This window comes from Centropristis striata, chromosome 19, assembly GCF_030273125.1.
Source record: "Centropristis striata isolate RG_2023a ecotype Rhode Island chromosome 19, C.striata_1.0, whole genome shotgun sequence".
Taxonomy (NCBI): domain Eukaryota; kingdom Metazoa; phylum Chordata; class Actinopteri; order Perciformes; family Serranidae; genus Centropristis; species Centropristis striata.
This window is the reverse complement of record NC_081535.1, coordinates 20,947,851-20,967,108: the sequence shown is the minus strand read 5'-3', so window position 1 is coordinate 20,967,108 and position 19,258 is coordinate 20,947,851. Positions and strand designations below refer to the sequence as shown.

The 19,258-nt window shown below is 38.2% G+C and overlaps 1 protein-coding gene across 2 annotated transcripts in view; it reads right to left on the bottom strand.

Moving 5' to 3' along the window:
* The window catches only part of fibcd1b (fibrinogen C domain containing 1b), a 141,664-nt gene that overhangs the window by 30,111 nt on the left and 92,295 nt on the right, over positions 1 to 19,258 (bottom strand). The window lies entirely within an intron of this gene.

The following is a 19,258-nucleotide window of genomic DNA, read 5'->3' as shown; positions in this document are numbered from 1 at the left end:
TAGCCCACTATGAGATGGTAGAATAAACGTGTTGCTCTACAGTGTCTTAACATCCTATTTATAGAAATCACACAAACAGATGGAGCTGGATTCTTGTGTAAGACGTTATTGCATACATCGAGAGTCATTCTATCAACGCTTTGTGAAGACAGAGGTGACATGAAGAAAAAAAAGATGGCTAATGAGTCCTTAAAGTGATACCAACAAACCACCACACCATTGTGTTGAAAGCATGCACTGATATAGGATGTGTAAAACTGACAGCTTGTTTCTCTCCTAGAGTCACGGGGGATCTAATGTTAGCTGTTGTAAACACCTCACAGACTTCAGGATTTAATATTTGCTTCCTCAGGCAGAACAGAGCACCATAAGGACCGGTTTCAAATCGTATGAAAGACGGACGGCAAATTACACTGCGAGAATCATTTTGAAATGTCCAATAATTCTTACAATACGGTTATGGGGGACTATTGTGAGAAGCAGACAGAATGAAGAGTTTTGATAGCAACGTGATCGCAGGAGAAGCAATGGGAGTGACGCGCTGGGATGGATGGTGAGCACCTGGCGAATAATGAGGCTATTTATTCCCTCTAACGGGAACGGAGAGAGTTCAGGAGGAGACTGTATAGAGCCTCATGGAGAGTTTCTCTAAGCTGTGACCTTCCTGCAAGGTAGCAGCCTTTATTGACTCTACAGCAGCTTCAAATCAGCCTCTTATGCAGATTGTGGCTATGCATGCATATAAGCTGCTGCATACTTCAGCTTGGTGCATGTACATCTTATACAATAAGCCTGGCAGGATAATATAGGTATATACTGCTAATGGAGCTTGTTTATATTGTTTATTTACTATTTTTTACTACTTTTATTTTTCTTCCTTTCAATTGGAGGGTTAAAACCTTTTTCTATATCATATTATATATATATATCATATTATTTTTATATATATTATATTGTATTATTACTTTTTAATTTTTAAGTATACAATTTTTATTATATTTATTTATTTATTATATTATAGTTATTATTTTTGTAAAACACATAATTGATAAATAGTAAATGGATAATTGATTAAAACATAATTAATAGTTTTACTGTTAATGAAATGGAATGATACTTTATTATCTTTACTAATTTTGTGTTATTTGAAGTTTATTGTTGCACAAATAAATTGTAAATACTAAGTATTTGTTAATGAATAATTCAGAATGATCTGCAATTCTGCAACTCTTTTTTAATCTAGAAAAAATATTTAGATTGATCGACAAGATATTTGGAACGCTCTTTAAACATTATTTGGACACCTCTTTGGAAAGTTGCATAATTACATCTTTCTAAATGGTATATTTAAATATTTTAAATAAATTAATATTTTATAAAGCATCTATAAATGCTGTGCACAAATAATCAGTCTTCTATAGATTAGAAAAAGATTTAATGGGACCAAATGAACCACTTATTAATTATTAACTAATACTATAAGAATAAACTTGATAATAGCATTGCAAAAAAAGTTTATTGATGGCTTGACAGCAATTGTCAACCATTACTTAACACCTAATAAAGTACAGTACAACACTAAACTGTTAAATAACATTAATATACCATCACTAATAAAAGGCAAATATTATTTTACTTTATTTCATTCTTTGTTAACAGTAAAACTAACCAAAGTCAATCAATTCACAGTTGATTAATGATGACTATTATATAGTGTTTACAAAACATATATGCAGTGGTATTAACTGAAACACATTTGAAGTTTAGTTTAGTAATGTGAAGCAGCTTCATAGGCTCGTTACGAATAAAAATATAAAATATATACCAATTACCATATTTTCCCTAACAACCCACTGGATTATTTCTCTACTTAACCACTGCTTGTCCCGTCTCTTCCTCCAGTGTCTGCCAGCTTAATCGCTAACTAATCCTCGCTAAGGTTGCTCATTTATTACATTTCAGCAACCTCACCTATTTTTCTGCACCCATCATCTCTCCCACTTTCTCAGCTGTCCTGTCTGTCTGACTCCCTTAATGTCTCCATATATAATGCATTTCACAAACCGTATGGGCACGGACACTGTGAAGCTGCCTTTAAATGAGGCAGAAGCGTCACCTATCTATTAAAGACTGGAGTAATAAATCTCCCAGGGAACAATCGATCAGCACTCCATCCCCCTCTCTTCACTAACCTGTGAGTGCTGAGAGGTAGCGACCTTTGACCTTGCAGCTGTCTGTAGTACTGCTGCCAAGCTGAGAGGAGACACAGCAACACATGATTGTAGTGTTTGGCAGATTTTCACAGATAATCCATTGACAGGGTCAAGGCATGTCCACCACAATTGTTTCATGTGTTACTTTTTACTCCTCTATCTCTCCAAACAGCTTTCACAGCAATCAGTGCAGCTGTCTACCACAGACATCTCAGCAGTGACGCTATTCCATCTTGAACTTCAAGGTGATGAAAAGTAAAGGTGGAGAAGAGGGCGAGGTTTATGAATAGCTCCCATGAGTGTGATTGAATGTTTATTCAAACCCTTGGTCCTTCATTTCCTGCCCATGCCGACCTTCTCCAGCTTATTTCAATTGCACGAAACTAAGTGTCCACTGACAGAATAATTGAAAAAAAAAAAAAAAAGAACACACAAAGAAAGGCAAAATGGGCCGTCATCCTCACAGGAATTGTGATGTTCTTTGATTTGTGCTCTCTTTTGTAGATACAGTCCTCTTTAGATTTTCCGCCGCGTGACAAGAATACAAATACAAGCCTCAGGATGCTGCATTGTGGCGGAGGCAAGCTGTGGAGGATAAATGTGTGTAAGGATGTGTTTATGCACGGGTCCCTAGGAAAGAAAAAGATTAGGAGGGCTGAAATGATAAAAAATAAATATGTAACAGAGAAATAGTTGCATAATGTAAACATGTGGAGCGCAACATGGCTGCACTGCTACGTTTGGAACGTGTGAATCAGAAGGTGGTTTTGCCGTTCTTAGATGCTGCTGGTGAGTCTATAAATGCCTTGTTCTGTTTAAGTGGTGTATACCCTTAAGAGCCCTTCATGAGAGAGATGTGGGTGTGCACCGTGCAGTGTGGTGGAGGTCAAAAAAGGATCAACCACCTTGGCACTGGTGAACTTTGTAACAGTGGCAGCTGCATTTTTTTATTCCTTTTTACTTTCAGCAACACTAGACTCTTATTTTATCCTCATGACACCAACTATTTAAGAATAATCTGCAGATGTTTACGTATCACATCTATACAAAAAATATTATTTGACAGAAGTAAAGAAATGCGCTTGCTATTTTTTTTATCACATCTATTCCTTCAGTCCCATTGTATGTCTGTCCTTGTGTATGTGTGTGTGCGGACAGTATGTTCTCTGCAGACTGAAGATGAATGGGCTCCCCTGCAGTGTGTGGCTCCTCTGCTTCTCTAAGCTCTGAGTAGTTCTACAGGCTGGGAGTTAATTGCCACAGAATGTTTCACATTGATCAGAAAAAACATGGGTAAAATTCCTTCTACAAAAATAGTTACAGCTAGATAAGGGGGGGAGAAAAGACAAAAGGCAGTTTTGGCAAATACACAGTATACCTACTGGCTTACCATGTGTATTTGTGTGCAGATGGGCGTGGGTGTGTTTGCATTTTAAAGTGGCTTTCCCAATATTTTTACTCAGTGACTTAGAAAAAATATGTGGTTACATTTTTTCATTGAACACTTTGCTGTAACATTTTCCTGACTTAGACTGTTTTCTCTTCTCATTCTCTCCCGGCTGCCCCTTCCATGTGAAGTGGCCCTCTCTCGCTGCAGAGTGACACAGACAGCCAAGCCCATCAAACGCCCCTCTCCAAATTATAGTCATCCCCCCGCCTGGCTCCCATCTGCACCCTCACTTTCAAATAAACACACACAAAACATGCAAATGTTGCATTCTTTTGTAGCTCACCTACCTATAATCACATGAGCTTACAATACTCAGGTCGGGCTAAGAGCTCGATTATAGCACTCACGTATGACCCACTCGTTAAAGGTGAGCAGTATGTAAAGTGGTTAACACTGCAATCTTCTGCAGAATTTTCTGCAATTTCGGTGACAGGCAGGAGAAAAGACTGTAGAGGAGGAAAACACTGGTTTGCTTTTTTATTTCTTCTCAGTGGCAGCTGTAAGTGTATCTTTAATGAGGCAGTCAGCCGAGTAACGTTAGATCACAATGAGGCACTCGTCAGATAGAGGACAACTTCCAGGCACAGCAGTCAAGACACATGGGTCCTATTACATTGTTCCCCTCTTCGTACTGCTGGGGACCATCACAAAAAATATGATGATATGACACGCTCTGAGCATCCTCAGTTAAAAGAGAATCACTAAATACTAGAAGCCAACTCTGTTGTTGGTTATTTGGTGGTTCTGAAATGTAATAAAAAAGACATCATGTCCGTTGTTTTGCCTATTGGGCGATCATTTTTCCTTTATGAAATCAATGTGCTAATGACCAAACAAAGTTTACTGGTCGAGTGTGCTCTCATTCTGGGATATAAAAGGGTTTTCACTCAAGTTAGTGCTTCTCCACGTGCATAGTACAGTGACAAAAACAATTTTTTTTAGACTTTTGATTCTTGATTCGTAATGTCAACAGATCATTGGTTTTATGCCCTGACATTCCTCATTCCCGTTTCCAATTTATTCTTTAATAAGATATGCTGGTATCAAGTGTAATATGCAATATGCAATTTTTTTTAAATGAAAGTATATGGCCATATCCCCAAATTTCCTCATTGCTGATCCTGCTTTGGGTCTCTGGGGGGAAATGTTTGGTCTCGAATTAAAAGCTCATTTTGATACATTTTCGTTTGAGAATTAATATGTGACAACCGTAAGACAGACACATATGTATACGGATATTATACAGTATAAAAATATCCCCGCATCGATAGACTAACATATTCTAATATAATCATGCATATTAGTCTGGAACCTCTAGGGGCTTCACACCTGAGTTGTTTGGTCCACTGAAATGAACTCTGATGCTTTTACCCAGTCCTCTTTTTTTTTTTTTGCTGGTAGGAATGCTCAAACAAAATCTGTTATGGACCAAAGAACCAAACTCTGGTCCGCTAAAGAATGGGGATCTTGTTCCCTTCAAAGTGCACCAGAGTTCGGTTCGCTGCAGATGAGAACTCAGTCTGAACCAAACGCAGGGAGCGAAGCACAACACAGCAAATTCCGGGTTGAATTTGCAGAAATTTGAGAATCAACATCAGACACAGTAGTAGCAGGCTTTAAAAATGGACAGACGTGGTCTAATGATGAAATAAAGGCAACAAACAAAGGCATCAGATATTCTGTCCAATAGACGAAGGACATTTGTTTACAATGCTTGGTGCGCTGGTGAGCACCGTGTGGAAGCAAACCAAACCAAATGAAAAATGCAAGAGTGTTGCAACTTCACCACTGAATCACACCATATGTGGAAGTGACCTACGTTGATTTTTTGATGTCCAAGGGGAGATTGTCAGCAAGCACAGACCAAAACGCCTCTAGAGCAGCCAACGCCAATCAGAGCAACTAAATGTGTCCCCCGGGCTATCAGATCAACACGACATATCACTGAGTGACACATGCAAGATGAAGCAGTGCTTGGTATGTTTTGGAGCAGGAAAAAAAAATGGAGGCCAGATCACAAACTTAATCAAACATAATGCTAAAATGTGTTTCTGAAAACATTTAGATAGTATTTGATCAGCGCTGCCTAATAAGACAGTTTGATCCAAACTTTGGGTTCATGGCAGATTCAACTGGTTTCCAAGTTAGCATAGAGAAAAAAATAAGTCCAAACACATCCTGTATACAGGTCAAGTACACTGTAAATACATGGGTCTGATCTCGCTGGAAACTGTATATACAGGAAGTATGAGTGCAAAGGGGTTTGAATAAATAATAATGTGTAATCAATATGTCAGCGCTGTATTGTATGCAGCTGTAGACTGAAGAATGGCTTACAACTGCACAGCAGGTTGAGTGTCATGTACAGGGTAGATGGCACCACACTGCTATGTTTTGAGACATCATGTGGCTGAGTTATCTGTTTGTTACTGTAAAAACATGTTTCTGTGTCTGCTTGTTTTGTTCCATGGTGATCGGAATCCAAGGGAGAAGCAGATCCATTTACACAGTCATCATTATCACAGGAGGAGCGTGGGATAAAGGTCCATACATGAAATGTGAGCACTTTCAGATATGCACCAAATAAAGTTAAGTTTTCGGGTTAAGTTTCCCCGTTGTTTACCTACTCGCTCTCCTCCTCACCCTGCTCATGTACTAGTTTTGCAGTTGGATACATATGTTTTTTTTAAGACATCAAGTCCAACTCAAATATGGAATACCACTGCTGCTCTGAAGTCTGTCGTTACAGCATCTGGTTTGCATCTTGCTATGGGAAATGACAAACTGTCAGGGAAACAAGGACACGATCCACAACATTTTTATCCACTTTTAGTCCCCACTGCCTCAGGCTGAAGTTGTTTTTTCTAAAGAAATTTAATTAGGCTTATTTTCAGTTCACGTCTTCTACAGCTGGCTTATTAAACAGTTGAGTAACTGTATTAGCATTTTTGTTTTAGATTAAAACAATCCATGAGGGCTACACATGTCTTATTCTCCCTCAGGCAGACACATTCTCCCCTAGAATATGGGTTTGTGGGAGACAGTGATTAGCATCATAAAACCTGCCAGAAGCGTGGAGTTGAATAATTCCAGCCAAGGGTTAAAGTGGTCTGCAAAACCTGCTTGCTGACTCAGGTGGTGTACAAATCTTGGAGGGTAGGCAAGTTGGTGCCAGTGATCTTTTCATCAGTTTGGACCATCTGTTATCCTGCTCTTTTCCTGTTTTGTGGCCAAAGCAAAGCACACACCCAACACAGCCTAGGTGTGCACAACTGAAGCAACTTCCAAAGCTGGCACAGGAAGAACACCCTTTTATGGGCCTTTTTGCAAAACTTAACCTGGTCAGGGAGGTGTTATTGGGAGCTGTGTCTCGTGTCCCCAGAGGTATAGTCATTTGCGGAGAGGGAAAGCAGCAGTGAGAAGAACAAACACACATACATCTCTGGGGAACTGGATGCAAGTTTTCCCAGATTCTCTTGGTGCTTCCTGTATTTTAGGATGTTGATGATTAACTGGTAGAAGTGGATTATGCAACCTATGCTCAAACAAAAAATTGTGAACCATTTTGTGTGTTTTTAGCAGGTGAGAATCTTATACTGAGAATGGGTTAAACAGCAGATATGAGCCTCAGATTTGGGTTAGTTAGTTCTAGTAGGTTCAGTAGGCTGTGGTCAGCCTATTGAAAGGGTTAGCATATAGGTTGTGGTTTCATTTAAAATAACTATGTAAGATACATGACATGGGAGGTGAACAGGAGTCTTCTATGTTGTTTAATTTATCTATCCACCCCAACATCCTCCTTACACTGTTTTTTTTTGCTCTTTATACATCACCTGATTTACTCCTAAGGTCAGCCCTGCATGTCCTGGCTCACCATTAAGTGGCCTTTTTTCAAATATGATGCAATACTGTTTGCAGGAATAAGTACACAGTGAATAACAACAATGTGAGTTAAGCAGGTGTTGGCAGAAGAGTTCCAGAACAAGAATGAGTATCCTTGCATACGATAACCTTCCATTTAAGATGTTGCAGGGTAGCGTGCAGTGCTATAATGACTGCTTCATTAACCAGCGTGTTAGCCCGGTAGGCAAACTGTGGGGGATCCAGCAGGGGGTCTGTGATGTGCTTTAGGTGGGCCGACGTTAGTTCTTCAAAGAATTTTGTGACCACAGATGTGGAGGATACATGCCTGTAGTCATTGTTCCTGTCATGCAAGCTTTGCAGGGGAACAGTATGGTTTTGAAGCATTTGAACTTGGAGAGACACAAGTTGAGTGATCTGCTTAAGATCTGTGTAGAGACAGGAGCCAGTTGGTCACCACAGGCCTTCAGACAGACGTGTTAGACGCCATCTGGGCCTGGGGCTTTCCCTGTCTTTTGTCTCTGAAAGAGGCGGAAGACACTGATGCAGCATGCAGGTTAAAAGGCAGGAATGGAGGTTGATGGGAGATCATTTGGAATTGAAGGTTCTGTATTGAGTTATTTGACGCTGGGAAGATGTGTGAGCTTTTCAGTGTTGCTCTAATTTCTTTTTAACTGCTGTGGACCTTATCGCTGGCCCCGGCTTGGCTGCAAAACTGTTTTTAAACAAGACTTGGTTTGAACACATGTCAGGGCCATCTGCACTCACACCTTACAGTGTCATAGTAGCTCAATCAGATCATTGGCTCATCTTCCCACAATGTTTACCAAAGGCTTTCCGGATTTTAGTTTTTGAAAAGTTAGGAGAAGACAAGGGATCAGAGGGTCCAAGGCTGTGAGGGAGGCAGAATAGCGAGCATCCCTTTAATGCTGTGTGACAGTGTGTTTCTGTCCCCGGTGGGATACTTAATATACTATCTGTATTTGTGCAGTTCATGGCTGAGGTTTGCTCAAAATCCCCCAGAATAATGAGAAGAGAGTCTGGGTGTTCTTGCTCCATACTGGTTATCTGGTTAGCCAAGCGTTGCAGCAACTCGCTCACACAGGCTTGAGGCGGGATGTAAACACTGACCAGAATAAAGGAGGAAAACTCCTGCGGTGAATGAAACGGCTTACCGTTAATGAAAGGAGCTTGAAGGTGAGGCCAACAGATTTTCTTTAACGCCGTGACATCAATACACCAACCTTCACTGATATAAAAGCAGATTCTGTCTACCCTAATTTCTTTGAAAGACCAGCTCTGATACATGGTCCAGTCTTCAGAGTAGAAAACCAGGCAGATATAATGCAATGTGCTGGCTGGATTCACCTCGCCAGGTTTACGTGACTCAAAGTGCAGCGGAGAGTGAGCAATCCTTACTGGTTTTGTTGAAGAGTAACAGTTTGTCTGTCTTATTGCCCAGAGAGCCAAGATTCATCAGGCGTACACTCGTGAGCAGACTCTAAAAAACCCCGACGCTTGGAGCTTTAGCAGTACTGGCATGTTTCCCCTGTTATTCACAAGACTGCTGCTCTTCAAACTAGAACATCCATAAAACTTGCCCTGTGTGAAGAATATAGTGTCAAAATGATAATAAGGCATCAACAGTACCCCCCCAAACCATTACTGCTTCAAAATCAGAGTGCACTGTTTGTTCATTTCACTTTAAGAAAGAAAGAGAGAACTGACTTCACCTCAGAGTATGGTCTCTTTCTTTTTAACATAATTCTTGTACTTGTATATTGATTACAGGAAAAATACTTCATGGCGGTATGAAAAAGATGTAAAAAACTGAATGAGAAAGGAGGACGGTAATGTTTTCTCCTATTGTAAATAAATACACGGATGACAGAAATCCAATCCAGCACTTTGTATGACAACAAATTAATATTAATTCCTATTACTCAGAGCTACCAAACAACTAGAATCCCATTTAGAGGTATTGATTACGCTACTAATGCTGCACTGATTAATAAAATTGAGTACTACTCGAGAATGTCAAGTGCTTTTGTTTTTCTCCGTATTGAAAAGGTGAACCCAAACTAATCTTTTGATCAGTATAATAAAGATAAAACAATTCTGACTTGAATCCTGTGTGTGTTAATTCAAGGGGAGACACTAGGTGAATAAGGTAAAACTTTTAGATATCTTTACAAACTTCCGCATGTAATTACTTAATTAAGACGATTATTTTTTGTATTACAAGTTGCTGTTTTTATTGGATTAAATATACAAACTTTTGGTGAATTTAGGAGAAATCTACAATCGCAATAGACAAATTGTATTGATAAATGCCTAGTTGTGTGTTTTGGAATGTTTTCTTTCCACTAGACTGAAATAAATCTCAAAATAATAATAAAAAATGCCTTTGCCTGTAGTGTCTTGCTTTAAATCAATCAGTTGGATGTTCGAATGATGTTTATGCAATTTCAAAACGCTTCTTCTCCTAAAATTACACCTTCATACCTGATAGTGTGAGCTAAAACAGCAGCTGAACTAACAACTACACTTTCTGACAAATAGCCTTCAAAACACTTTGGAAACATTTCTTTCTAAAAGCCACTCTCCTGGTGATAGGTTTCACGAAAAAAGAATAGAACAAAATGTCGAAGGAAATTGGTTGTGTCAACTTTAGAGTGATATTCCATAACACTAGCTAAAGTGACAGCTTTGAGTGTTTGTTATAATATTTTGTTTACATAAGTATAAATTATAGCTGCAGTTTCAAACGCGAAGCCAGGAGAGAGGCCATGAATGTCACAAAAGACAATTTGTCTATGCTTTTTTTGGTTGGATTTAAGTGCTGTTTTCAACACTTTACAAAACAAGGTATGTTATTGTAATAGGCCATCTGGAAAAGTAGGTTAGTCTCTTTGGGACAGCATTAAACTGTTTCAGGACCTACATTACAGGTAGACAAGTCTACATCAGCCTCAGAGACCAGGTGTCTAATAGATTTGATGGCAACAATGGAATTGCCTTGACCCAGTTTTATGCTCTTTATACATGCTCCTCTGGGAGAGATTATTCAGCAATATGTTAGTTTTTACGGCTAAACACACATCATGCACAAATCAAACCTGAGCCATAGGAACCAAATTCTCTTTGCTGTCTGCTTGCTTGACATAAACAGTATTCAAGTGACTGCAGATGTGTGCCGTCTTTCAATTTAAAGAAGAAAAGAAAAAAAACAGGTCCACAAGTTCCTACCGGCCGTTCTGTCTCAATATATATGCGATTTTTCTGCACTCTGTCTGCTATTTTTGTAGCTTTGTGCCAAAAGGGTGACGCCCAGGAACACCCTGGACACAACAAAATGAAAAGAAAAGAGAAAATCCAGGCAAAGTGCAGGGTCTTGGCAGATATAGACATGGCCACACACTTCTAGTAAGTGATGATTTTGAGGGAACACCTTTATATGGGACTGTTTTTTTCCCCCCACAAAATCCTGCACAGTAGGACGTTGCACACAAAGTAATTATGTTTGACTAAAAACACTATACCACCATCATTAAACATCAACTTCACCTACACAAAGCTGCATCTCAAGTCCCACTTTTACTGTTATATGCACATCATGCACAAATCAAACCTGAGCCATAGGATCCAAATTCTATTTGCTGTCTGCTTGCTGAAGATTAACTCTATCCAAGTAACTGCAGATGTGTTCCATCTTTCAATTTAAAGAAGAAAAGAAAAATACAGGTCCCAAATTAAAGTCTCTTTATACATTAAAGGCATACTATGCAGGAATTGTTGCTTACTGTTTGTAAACACAATGTTTAAAGTTCCTACCGACTCAACTAAAGTGAAACCAAACCCATGAATCAAGCTCATTTTGGACCTTCGTCTGCTTTGTGTTTCGCCTCACTTTAGATGTATTTTTCTGCACTTTGTCTGCAATCTTTGTAGCCTACTGTTTGTAACAACAACATTTAAAGTTTCAGTCAGCTCAACAGAAGTGAAAACAAACCACAGCTTCACTCTTACTTGAGAATGAACTTTGTGTGCTTTGTGTTCTGTCTCATTATTTATGCAATTTTTCTGCACTTTGTCTGCTATTTTTGCAGCTTTGCACCCAAACGGGGACACACAGGTCCTGGACATAACAAAATGAAAAACAATTTAAAAAATCACACTTCTAGTAAGTGATGATTGAGAAGGAATACTTCATTATCTCTGACTAAAAAACTATACCACCATCATTACAACTTCACAGTGTCAAAGCTGCTTCCCAAGTCGCACTGTGCATCTCTGATTGCTCTCCTCCTCTCATAAATCTTAGTTTCGGAAACAGGCATTTAACAAAATGAGACATTCTTGCCTCAGAGCCGATGTCAATTAAATATAATGTGGTGCACAGCCGCATCAGCTGTCCATTGTTTTGTTACAGCCTACCACTGTATTTTATTGTCTCTGTCAGCTGGGCAGAACAGTGTTCATGACAACATATTTATTTACTTTTAATCAAGTTGACAGCGTGGCATAATGTGTAATGTGTGAAGCACTACAATTTTTCTATGAAAATTATAATTGAAATAAAGAGTGTCATTTATATATATATGTATATATATATATATATATATATATATATATATATATATATATTTCCACATATGGTTGAGTGATATATATTATACACACTAAAATACATCTAACACAAAGTAGACAGATTCATATTTTCTCTCTGAACTACTATATGACAACATGAAATACAGCTCATTAGTGCAGATTGCAGAGCACTTTCTTGTTGATATAATATTTGATGTTAGAAGTAATATCAAGGTGAAAAGTCATTCAGTAATGCAGTTAGAACATCGCCTCACGAGGCATAACACAAGCTGCGGAGGGCTAAAGTTTGATTGTGCATTTAATCATGTTAAATAACTAATACAATATATACAAATAGAGCAGTTCTGTTTGTGGAGTGCTCACATCTCTTATACATCATGAGTGTCTCTGTTTAAGATCTGTTTAAATAATTTACTTATTATTTTGCCTAAATTATACACTCACAATCCACATTATTAGAACTTTTTTTTCTTTACAGAGCAGACTGTCCAAATCAAACAATTCCTCTACTCTATATATCTGAATGTACGAACAAAATGTTTTATACATTTAAAAAAATATTTACTCAACTTTTTGAAAAAAAAAATCTAATTTTATTCCAACCTTTAGTCTCCCTGGTGGTTTGAAATTGATGACTTAAAACCTTCTCAATAAAAAACATGTCATGGGTGCTGAAAGGTCTTCCACAATGGACTCACTGGTGTATCCTCACTTATAACTCCTCGATCCTTGATATGTATTTTAGGATTTGGGACATCCTTCAAGACGGAGCACTGAGATGGATTTTCAGGTCACAAGCCGGAGAATCGAGGATCAGGCAGAGAGGAGGCATGAAATCATGACTTGGGATGCAGCTGAAGTAATACACTACCACAGCAGTTCTGTCATAAAATATGTAGTATGAATCTCTTTCCAAGTGGGGAAGATTTTATCAATTATTCCACACCTAGAAGCTACCAAACTGCCAAATGAACAGATATCCGATTTGGTTTTCCCAGGAAAAATTGGTGCTAAATTGGGTTTAGATCATTGTGTGTGTGTGTGTGTGTGTGTGTGTGTGTGTAGTACCAAACGTGCTGAAATGTTCTCACAAGTGTGATTACGTCATCCTGCACACACGTCTCGCAGGAACTATTAAATGTAGTGAAGGCCACTTTGAAAAAGAACCGCAGAATGCATGATTTGTTAAGTCTGGCTGGCTCTCTTACTCTTCATTTTCTCATTTTGACTCCTCTTCGGAGGACTATTATTGCTGTTACTATCATATTATTAGATATTCAATACATGGAGCGAAAAACCTAAATGAATCGAGCAGCGTATTAAGATAATGAGAAATGTACAGATCTTCTGAAGTGGCGGGTGGCATTAGTGAGCAATATTTGTCTGGCGGAGGTAACTGCAATGAATTTCTTTCTATAGGCTGCAGGCAAGCACGGATCCATTTTTCATTTTTGCCCTGAGGGTAATCGATGATGGGGGTGACGAGACAACAGCACACTCTGAATGAGCAAGGGTACTGTGAAAGGTTCAAAGTAGCCTGCTGGCTCATTGAAATTCAGCCTGCTAAATCCTGAGCTTTCCATATTCCCACCATGTTCCTCCAGCGTACCATAGGGAGATCTAGCTGGCACTCTAACCACATTTTTTATTATGGGCTGCACTCTGTAATGGCCTCAGGTCAGCAAAGAGACCTAGATCTCCATTAATTCGTATAACCTCTGCAAATACTATACAGTATATACAAGCATTTTTATGTCTAGCAAGGACACAAGGTGGAAAGAACCCTAAACTAATGCAGCCCCCCTCATATTATATAATTACAGCTGCAGTCCCAAATGTTTCTGCCGACCCGCAGTCCAACCTATTTAGATATTGTTAATTATTAATCGCTCAAACGTGTGATGAACAAGTGCCTGATATAGTCTGGTCTATTCATTAATTCATTTGAACTTGAATCAATATTTCAAGTGTAAAATATAAGTAGAATTTAAAAAAACAAACTCAGCGGCTGTTGTACCACTCTTTGCCTGCAGGTGGCACAAGTGTTACATTTGCAGCATCTGTTACTTTCCTTTCCTGTAGGTGGCGCAGATTAGTCCATGTAGAATAAAGACTGTGTTCGAAGATGCATACTGATGTTCTGCCTACTTCATACTCAATCAGTATACACTGTGTACTGCCCAGTGAACGATTAAGAATGACATTACTAATATATCATTCACACTTAACTCTGGCGGCCCCGGTCTGACCCAGCCAGCAGCTGTCACATCTCAACAATTGTCTACAATTGTTGCAGTTATGGCGTTGAATAACAGGGTGAAACTGTTTATGCGGAACATAAAGACGTCACAGTGGAGTTGACCTCTCTGGGTAATCGACAATTTTTCCTATTAAAAATGTATATTGACTCCTATTAAAAATGTATATTGACTTCATCATTCATCATAAGAAATGGATGAACATCATTAAATTGTTTTTTTTTTTCATTTTAGTTTTTCTTATTTGTTTATTATTTCTGTATTATTACCTTATGCTCCTGCATCTTTTTTGTATCTAGCCATTTTCCATGGTTTTCTTGATAATAACCAAAATCATTATCAAGAAAACCATGGAAAGTGGCTAGATATCACCTCTTAAATTAAAATCTTAAGAGCTATTTTTGTTGTTATCATTATATTTGTCCAAACAAATGTACCTTTAGTTGTACCAGGCATTAAAATGAACCAGTGAGTAGATATGTATATCCATATGTGTATGTTAATATATGTACATAATATGTTTATGCAGGGTCACCCATAAAGTTGGAATAAAATATATTTTTTACATCTTCCCATGAAATCATTGTAACAATGTGATTTATTCTTGACATAAAAGTGTATAGCTTCTCAAAACTTTATTAATCAATCTCTTCCAACATATTACAATGAAAGTGAAACCACAAAATTATTCCAACTTTATGGGCGACCGTGTATATTTAAAGATACCAAGTAAGAAATGCAATTATTTTTATCTGCCTAATTTAATGCCTCAATTCTTACGTTTATGTATAATGTCTCTGTCTGTTGTGGGAGCATGTTTAAATGAAGCATGTGGCCAAAAAAACGTATTTTGTGAGGTCACAGTGACCTTTGACTTCCAAAATCATATCAGTTCATCTATGAGTCCAAGTGGACATTGAAGAAATTTCCTCCAGGCGTCCCTGAGAAATTACGTACATAAGAAATGGATGAACGAACAACCCTTAAAACATAATGTATCCTGCCTTGGCTTTCATCCTTAAAAAAACAAAAATACAGCATGTGATGGGCCGTATTTAGCATGCCTGCAAACTGAGCTCCCCAGAGAACCATATTACTGTTCATATTACTGATTCTAAAGTGTGTGTATGTGTGTGTGGAATGTGCTTTAATCAAGAGTGCTGATGGGAGAGTATTTCAGCTGTGGTATGGAACGTCCATAACCTTGACCATGAGAGTGTGTTTTTACAGAAATAGACTTTTTCAAGCTCCACTTCCTCCACCAGTTTTATCTAGTACAAACTGTGATGAGAGGGTTTAAAGACACACACACAGACGATCCATGGTGATAGCTCATTAACACTGCTGCTCAATCCAAATTTCCTCAGGAAACAACATTTCTGCAAATGCTTAGCGCTTTTGGGACTGTTGGGACGGGTGTTTTTGTTTGTGTAAGCAGACCAGATTTGGTGATCAGTAATGCACTCATAAGAATATAAAACAGCTTACTATCCCAATGTTTTCCCCATGATGCTGAATGGGCAATGAACTTTCTTTGTTAATGACAGGTTTTATGAAGTTTAGAAGTTGTTTTCACATTAACTATGATGTAGTGAATCATCTCTGGTGGGCGTCCGACCAGCTTCACAGTGTTGTTTCCTCACTCACAACGCCACTGTTTCTGTTAGCCACACTCGGGTCGGATGGGTCGAACAAACAGTGGACTTTCACCCAGGAGAAACTTCCATTTTTTAAAATAACTTCCTCACGGCTTTGTGAATTATGTTTTCTTTTTTAACTTATGTTTTTAAAGTAACTTACGTGGCTCACTTCACCCTCCTTACTACTTCACTTCTGGAATTTAGGTACATTTATTTACATTTAACTGTCTTTTATAATGCCTTACCAGGAAGTGTTTTGCCCTTAACCTACACTCAAAAAAATAACTCATTGGATAAAATCAATTAAATTGTGGGCAGAATTTCCATCCAACAAATATATGTAGTCCAAACTCAAAACAAGTGCATCGATTCAATATAATGTATTTGAGTTAATGTAGCTCACTTTTTTACATTTGGTCAAACTCAAATTAAAAACATGTATGTATTGTATTTAAATTGAGTTACCTCAACTCATTTATGTCAAGGAGAGCTAAAATAAAGAAATTGTGTTCGTTCAACCTAAAAACATAGAATTGGAAAACTGAAAGTCATTCTTTTTGGGTTGAAAGGAAGGACAGGGGAGTAAATTAATACATTTTAGGTTACACTTCTTAAGGTACTTTTGATTTTATTTTAATTGATATATTTTCATTAGACAAACAATACATTAATGTGTCACATCTAAGAAGGGCTTGAATCATTTTTTTGAGTGTAGATCAGTGGTTTGTGGCCTAAATTCACAGAAACTGCAGCCTTTTTTACAACTGCAAACTGTACGTGTTTATGAGAAGTTATGTTCATTTAATGTAATTTTGTGAGATCAGATTGCACGAATCACAGTGCAGCCACAGTATGTACGATGTGTGGTCAGCAGGAGTAGCCCTGAGGGTTCTCGGATCAGGACTAAAAGAGTGAGTACATGAATGGTGGCTAATGTTTCAGAAATGCAACACTCAAGAACAAAGCACGGTTTCTCATTAAAAGAGGCTTTTTACTGAATTCTTTCTTTATAGTTCACGACTATAGATTGTGGATAATTGTGGTGAAATGATCGCAGTGTCATGGCTTTACTTTTCCACTAGATGGAAACAGTTTCCACTTTGGCCGTTTTGTATTTTTAAGCAATAGTAGCCCAACTATTTAGTCTAGTCTAGTTCCCTGTCACTGCAAACCACTTTGAAAGAAACTTGTGTTTTGGATGTTATTAACATTCTGGTGGTGTAAGGGGCACAGAGACAATCACCTTTAAGGTTCTTTAAATGTACCTGAATTCAGGACTATGTTGGACAGTACTGAAGTTTTCCTTGTAATCTTGTATCGTCTGTCATTGGCATTGCTGCTAAAGTTATTTGGTCTTGACGTGCTGGCAAGCCTGGTCAAGTAGCCTTCAAGCTGTAGCGTTGCCAGGTTGGTAAAACCAAGTAATTATTATCCATAGAAAATGAATATTGACAAATATAATAAAAACATTAACACTATAACAAACCAGGCAGGCAGTCTGTGAACACATCCAAGCTAATTTTAACCAAAATAGTTGATCTTTAAGCTGCCAAACTGAACAGAAAATTGCAGAACCTCGCAAATTCCTTGGGTGTAACATTTTCTGCCCCAGATCCAGTTATTCTCAGCGTGTGGTGTCAACCAAACAGGGACCACCAGGGAAATCACACATACTCATTAGTAAATATACTTACATATTTGTAGTACTGTATGTAGGATTTATGTGTGGGCAACAGCTGAAATGAAACGCTCAACAGCTCAAGTCACATGTCCTATATTCACAGTCGTATGCATATTTTTCTGGTTGTTGATTTTCATACTTAACACCTGATGTGAGAAACTTGGTTTCAGGCTGTGTCTCATGCTCCCCCGCTACCTGAACAAATGTCAGGCCAATTAAAAAGAAGCTACAAAGGCCAATCTGTGATGGAAAGAACTGGCTGTCTATTTTTAAACCCAGTAATGCCTCCATGAGTTTTTTTTTCTTAACATGTTGGCGTATGATGTAAATGTGTGGCATGAATGGCACGAGAATGGCAATGCTGGAGCTGAAGAGTACCCCCAGTTGAAAAAATATTCTGGTACATTTAATAAGAAGTGGTGTGAAGACGAAGAATTTGGCTTCGGAAAAGTTGATAATTTCACAGTTGAATTCATTCTTTGTTGGCATTCTTTTCCTGTCAAATTTGAGGGGAGGCATGGACTAATGTGTCATGCTGCCAGCAAGAAATAAAAGGATTTGGACAAGCACACTGTGAAAAATACAAAGTATAAGCAGAAGGCGACCGTTTGAAAAGCTGTAAGGTTAAAAAAAATTAATTATACTGTTGTTGTGTTTGTCACGTGAAAAAAGAAATATTGTAATCAAATCGCTGGTCTTTTGGCTTGTGTTGTGATATTGTGGTGCTAAACAGAAACCTCTCATAAAGTGCACTTTACACACAGCTTTTAATTTGCTGCAGTTGTCTTTTTCGCTGTCACTGAAGTGGGTTTTTATTACTGAATTCTTGATGATATAAAAGGCCAAAGTCATCTAATCTCTTTCTGTCTGCTTCTCTTTGGGTGTCTCTTTATCTTGCTCCATCACTCGCCATGACTAGATATTTCACAGTCTGTGACTGAGTCTCTTTCTTCTTTCTGCTTTGAGTTCTGTACTTGTGACTTCATCTCATCGTGACTGTCATTGTGTTGTTGATAGGTGTTTTTATGATGTCTAATCAAGATTTAACTACTGCTAATGGGCTGTGGTTATAAATATAAAAAGCTACTTTACAGAGTTTGGCCTGCAGGTCACATATGCAAACTAAAATGAATGCTTCACAGTTGTACTCTTTTCCACCAACCAGTCTTTTTTAGCCATGACAGCGCTTCACCTATGTTGCTGCAAAGGTGCTATGAAATTGAATACATGAATACACACATTTTCAACCCAGCATCAGTTTCGAGGAATGCACCCAGAATTAGTGTCGCCAATTAAGTATTCAACAAAACGTAAAATATGGTCACCATCTCCCCTTCTTCCTGAGTTATAGCGTTGAATGAGAACTTTGAAATGTCACAAAGTCACACAACACAACCGCCATATATTGTATAGTACTCTGCAGAGCTGTCTGCTCCACTGAACTCAAATAAACCATTGTGTGCTCTCTCTCTTTTCACTTTAAGGATGAGCAGCTGGAGCAATGAGAAAATGTCAATCATTCAAAAAGTCATGAAAACCAACTG